General features: G+C 42.5%; 1 non-coding gene across 1 annotated transcript; it reads right to left on the reverse strand.

Annotated features, from left to right (window-relative positions):
* Positions 1 to 667: 667 nt before the first annotated feature.
* On the reverse strand, positions 668 to 774 carry LOC141625136 (small nucleolar RNA R71). The gene has a single exon (XR_012534931.1). It is a non-coding gene; the product is annotated as a small nucleolar RNA R71 (small nucleolar RNA).
* Positions 775 to 5,954: the final 5,180 nt, after the last annotated feature.

Raw genomic sequence — 5,954 nt, forward strand, 5'->3', positions numbered from 1 at the left:
TTTAGTCTTTCTTTAGTTTAAGGGACTTCCGTTCCTTAAACTTTTCTTATATTCTTTTTGTAGTTTCCTCTTATGCGCAGGTCACAGGGTGGTGAACTAGTACCATTAAATCCTGATCGAGAAATCCTTGCGCGATTTGAGACGATCACAAAGGGTATTACCGACAGAGGAAGAGCTGAGTACTCTGTCAAGCTACTACGTGAACGCTCTGTTCGAAGGAGATCCACCTACATCTCTTGCTTCAATTTCTTCAGCTGAGACAGTTACTTCTCCAGAAATCCCAGTCATGGCTGAAGAAGCAACCATTGCTAGTCACTCAGAGCCTACATTTGCGAATCTCTACAAAGGATTCGAACTACCTGGGGAGGCGAGAAAATTCGAGCCAAAGCCTTCCTATATTAACCTGGTTGAGAGAAACCAGTTCGAGGGAGCTGCAAATGAAGATGCAGCCAAGCACATGGAGATTTTTATTGATTATTGCTGCTCTATACCCCCGCCGGCCGGTGTGACCCAAGATCAAATCAAGGAGACCATGTTCATTTTATCCCTTCGTGATGCTGCAAGGGAGTGGTATAGAGATCTGGACCGAGCCGCCCATGGGATCACCGACTGGAATTCCTTAGCCTTGGCATTCTACAAAAAGTACTTCTCTGCCTCGAAGACGAATGCCATTAGAGCTCAGATCACGAGCTTTAAACAAGGGCCTGATGAGAACTTCCATGAAGCATGGGTCCGTTTCAAGAAACTGGTGCGAACCATACCGCATCATGGGTTCGAAAAATGAAGTCTTTGCAACCAGTTCTATAATGGGTTGTACGACGATCAGAGGGCTATTTTGATCTTTGCGACCAATGGCCGATTTCTTTGAGAACATGGGAGAGACTAAGGGGTGGAAGATCATCGATGATTTGGCCACTCATAAGGCTGAATATGGGAATTTGAGAGGAAACCAGAGGAGAGCTACTGAATCTTCCTCTATTGCTGCACTAGAAGCTCTCACGGCAAGGTTTGACAAATATGAATTGGGAGGAGCTTCTAAAGGTGGGATGTACCATGTTAACGCTGTTTCAGACGGTCCTTTCGTCTGTAGAATATGTGGAGCCGAGGGGCATGTCTCAGAAAATTGTTCTGTCCCCTTTGAGTCTTGTGCTGCCTTTCAACACTATAGGCAGACAAACACGTACTATGAGCCGAATGTCCACCCCAACTTGAGGTGGAGTAGCCAGAATGTCCTGAATCCGACTCAACCTCCACAACAACAGCAGTAGAAAGCTTATGTGCCCCCTCATCACAAGCAACAACAATACCAAAAACCTCCTTATGTGCCGCAGCAGCAACAACAATCCCATGGTTCTGATTTTGCTGAGTTTAAAAACTTGCTGCTGAAGGAGTCCCAAGCTAGAGAGGTCGGGATGAAGCTACTAGAGAGCCAAATTGCTCAATTGGCTAGTAAGAGTACCACTCGAGCTGTCGGACACTTACCAACTCAAACTGACCAGAAAGAGACCCTGAATGCCATTACTTTGAGGAGTGGGTCTACCCTGGAGTGGCCTGCTATGGTCGAGGATGCCCCTGCAAAGAATGAGGCGGAACCGAGTCAAAAGAAAGCTTTAACGAAAAATAACAAGAACAAGGCGTTTACCAGGTATATCAGTCGATCGACTGATATACTCGGTCGATCGACTGATAAGCGGGTTACAGGAGCTTCTGGAACTGTACATCTCAGTCGATCGACTGAGCAAAGTGGTCGATCGACGGAGACCCCTGCTAATATTGAGAAATTTCGTCCTTCAATGCCCGATAATTTAAGAGACCATTTGTTCCGGGGTTCGACAACTCCGAAAGTATTGGGGCAAGACCCGAGTGCTGATGGGTCCGTCCCGATTCCGAAGTTCGACCCAATGTCGGTCAATGGCTCACATTTGAGACGGTCTGAGGAGGGTTCAAGCTTCAATAGGGAGAAGGTGGTGGACTTTCAGCCTAAGTCCACGAATGCCGGCATGCGAGACTTAGAAGAGAGGGCTAAGGTACTTCTCTCAGCCCATATCTAGAAAGACTAGTGCCGACAAAGGAACAGGTATCTTCCAATAAATTTGAAAAGGTTATTCGTAGTTTGAATGTACAAGTTCCCTTCCTTGAGTTGGTCAATCAAGTGCCTGCCTACACTAAATTCATGAAACAACTCTTGTCTAAGAAAAAGTCACTTGAAAATGTGCATACTGTCGCATTAACCAAAGAGTCATGATCTTATTTGTCTCATACTGCACCCCATAAGCTAGAGGACCCGGGTAGCTTTTCTGTTCCTTGCAATATAGGTACCTTCTCTATTGAGAAGGCATTATATGACTTAGGAGCTAGTATAAGCGTCATGCCTTTGAGTCTAGCTAGGAAGCTCAAATTGACTAGGTTCGTAGTGAGGATATGATATGAGACAGATCTTGACCGATCTGCGGTCCAGCCAATAGGAGTATTAGAGGACATCCCTGTCCAAATAGGGAAGTTTTTCTTCCCCGTCGACTTCGTTGTACTTGACATGCCTGAGGATGCCCACATTCCCATTATTTTGGGTAGGCCATTTCGCACATTCTTTGGTGCGAGTCATAGATGTCGGTCTAGGAACCTTGACTTTTAAAGTGGGCAAGCATTCTATTGTTTTTGCCCAGGTAGTCTAAGAAAAAGGACCCCATGTGGCTCGTGACTTGTACTACGGTTTCGACAAGAAATCGTACTTTGTGCTTCCCGATTTACCTATCTCTATTCTGTTGTAACCCCTCCGCCTCAAATTGGGAGCAAATTGGAGAAAGATTTGTCTATTTCTGATATTGCAGGAGCTGGTTTGGGGAAGGAAGAGCTGCAAGTCACTCCAGCTGCGAAGAAGCCAATCATTTCACGAGGAGGTCTTGGTTGCCTTAGCTATGCCACTGATTTGGAAGGTGATGACGAGCCGGTCAAGGCAAGGGAGTCCGACTTGGACTTTGATGAGCAAGAAGAGGTCATTGACTGGGGAGATGATGAAAGTGTTGATCCGTTGAGCCATACGGACGTGGAAGCTAAGAAGGGTGCAGCTGATAAGATAAGCACCGTTGAGGCTACCTCTAGTAGCCAGAAGCCGACGAAGTGGGCCATTCCGTGGCCGTTCTTGACCAACTACTAGTTGATCACATGTTTTCCAAAACTTTTTATTTGCTTTTGTTAAACACTTTTTATTGCTTTTGTGTGCGCGAAACTTCGCATTTTATTTTGCTTGCTTAGGATTTTATGCGTTTTAGACTTTATTTTGGGTTTTGCGCAATTTTGGGCGCGTATTATTGTGCATTTGCAGGTTTTTAGACCTCTTTAGCTCAAGTAATTGAGCAAATACGAAGAAATAAGAAGTAACAGGAGTATTTTCAGTCGATCGACTGGCCTGAGTGGTCGATCGACTGATCTGCAGATTCCAGGAGTGATGTGGTCGATCGACCGACCTGCACTGCTGTACCTGTTTACGACCTCTCTTCTGCTATGTTTGGTCGATTTGCAGAACTAAGGGAGTTTTCTACTCCACTTTATCTTCCGTCATTTATTTATTTCTTCTATTTTTCTCAAGTTTGCACATAATACCGCTTCATTATTGTCTTTCTCGATTTTATGCGCGGTACTTTGTTCGTCTTTTCAGGTACTTATTAGTAGTACTGCTGGCTACTGATACCTCCTAGCTCATGCTGGTTTGGGGAGGTTTCCTTTGCTGCACTTAAAGTCTTGTAAGTTCCCGAGTTCCACTTCATGTCATTTCTATTTGTTTATTTTCCCGCAAATTCCCATTTCTCTTTTCTTCATTACATGATCTTGCACAATGGGGACATTGTGCGATTTGGTTTGGGGAAGGGTTTTGCGTCGCATATCATTTGCTTGCATTCACGTTTAATTTTATTTTGCATTGTTTATTTCATTTCTCTCATATATACAGAAAATATCAAAAAAATTGAAAAATTTTACAAAAATTCAAATAAAATGCATGTTTATTTTAGCATATAGGTCGAGTCGGAACGGTAGTACTTCAAGGATGATATTGCATTTGCATTTGTTTTGCCTAAGCCTTGCTTGATTAACATGTTATTAGTAGAATCGTATAAGTGCATATCCACGAGTTTTCGTTAATTATTTGCTGAACTTGAGACTTGACTTTGAAAATTGGCAAACTACATCATATTTCTGAGATTTAGAGCCTATAACTGGTGACATCTATGACCGGTTTATTTAGGAATGTGAGTAGTACTCCTTATAAGACATGTCATATCAATTTGCATAAATATGAACTTAATCTGCTTAATACCTGTATTGCATTCGGTTTGTGGTTAGTTGACACATGTGGTAGAGGTTTCCCCTTATTCTTTTCGCCCATGAACCCCACACTGCCAAAAATAGCCTTTTTGTCCCATTACTACATCTTACATATAGCCTGTCCTTTGTCAAGCTAGTAGTCCGTGTCCTTGGGATTGTTAGTTTTTGGTAGTAAATGCTCTTATTGAGATTTAGTTGGGAGAATGAAAAGAAAGGAAGGAAAGAAACAAAGTTGAAAAGAAAAGAAAAAGAAAGAAAAGAAAATGATTCGAAAAAAGAGAAAAAGAGGTTCTGTACTGTTGAAGCGGTCGATCGACTGGCATCATAGGTCGATCGACTGGCATCATAGGTCGATCGACTGAGGTTCGAGAAAAAGAAATCAAATTCGCATAATTCAAATCCTTATCTTTTGGCGATTTTTGCTCCCATGTTTTACTCTTATCTTATGGGGAGTTAGTTGATTACCTTTATACCTGGAGATTGTGAGATTTGTGCTTGCTATAGCACCGTTTCATTTGTTTTTGAGCAAGAAGTTTGATGTTGCCATATGGTTTCGTTTCGGTACTAGCTTGATCACTTGTACCTCCACTTTTCCATAAAATGTATTCTTACCCATACCTCACATATCCACATATATACCTCGGCATGTGTCATGGTCTTTTGTTGGTTGGAATGCATATGTACGGTCATAGAGATTACTTTCATATTATATTGCAGGCATGTTCTTATAGGTCGTAGTTAGGTGAGAGTCTTTACAAAACGAATTCTTTCTATCCTCTTATATTTTCACCTGTGCTTATGAGTGATTTGAGCGGCCCGCGAGAGTCCAATTTGATAAGTCTCTACAGTTGACGGTTCAGTAGTTTTAACGACTCCATAACTCGTTTGCATGATTCATTTGCTAATTGATTTTTGGTTGTGCATTAAATTGGTTTAGGCTTTACATGTTGCATTTCGCTCCGAGATTGAACTCGTTCCATTAGGTCATTAGATCGAGTCTAGTTCTTGCTTGGGGACAAGCAAGGGTTTGGTTTGGGGAAGTTTGATGCGTGTCTTTTATATGATGTTTTACATCCCATTTTACACGCATTTCAGAGCTCATTCGTGTAGTTTAAGCTGCCATTTCCCCCATTTCCGTCTACTTTCGTGTTTTTGTACATTATTGCAGAAATGTGAAGAATTCAACGGAAATTGAGCTAAATCCGTCCCCGACTATCCTGCATTGCAATTGACGTGAAGTATTGACTCGAGGAACAAGCTTGGTGCGCATTCCAAGGCCCAAAAGACAAGTCCACGGGATTATAGAAGTCAAGTAGCAGCTCAAGCAGTTGATCGACCACTACCTTCAGTCGATCGACCAACCATCGGGTTCCAGAAGCTACTGTTCATTGCTATTTGGTCGATCGACCAGTCCCATCAGTCGATCGACCAAGCTGCTATCCCAGCCGAGAATTAAAAGGCCGAGGAAGCGCAAGCCCATTATGTTTAGGTTTTGATAATAAGTGTTACGTATGTTTGCTATATAACGTAACCTAGAACATCAGAATAAGCATCCAGTTTTCATCAAGTTTTCACATTAAGTTTTACATACAGTTCTTTAGAAATAATTAGGGTTTGGGAAACTATTTTGCATT

The sequence above is a fragment of the Silene latifolia genome, chromosome X (genome assembly GCF_048544455.1).
Source record: "Silene latifolia isolate original U9 population chromosome X, ASM4854445v1, whole genome shotgun sequence".
Classification (NCBI taxonomy): domain Eukaryota; kingdom Viridiplantae; phylum Streptophyta; class Magnoliopsida; order Caryophyllales; family Caryophyllaceae; genus Silene; species Silene latifolia.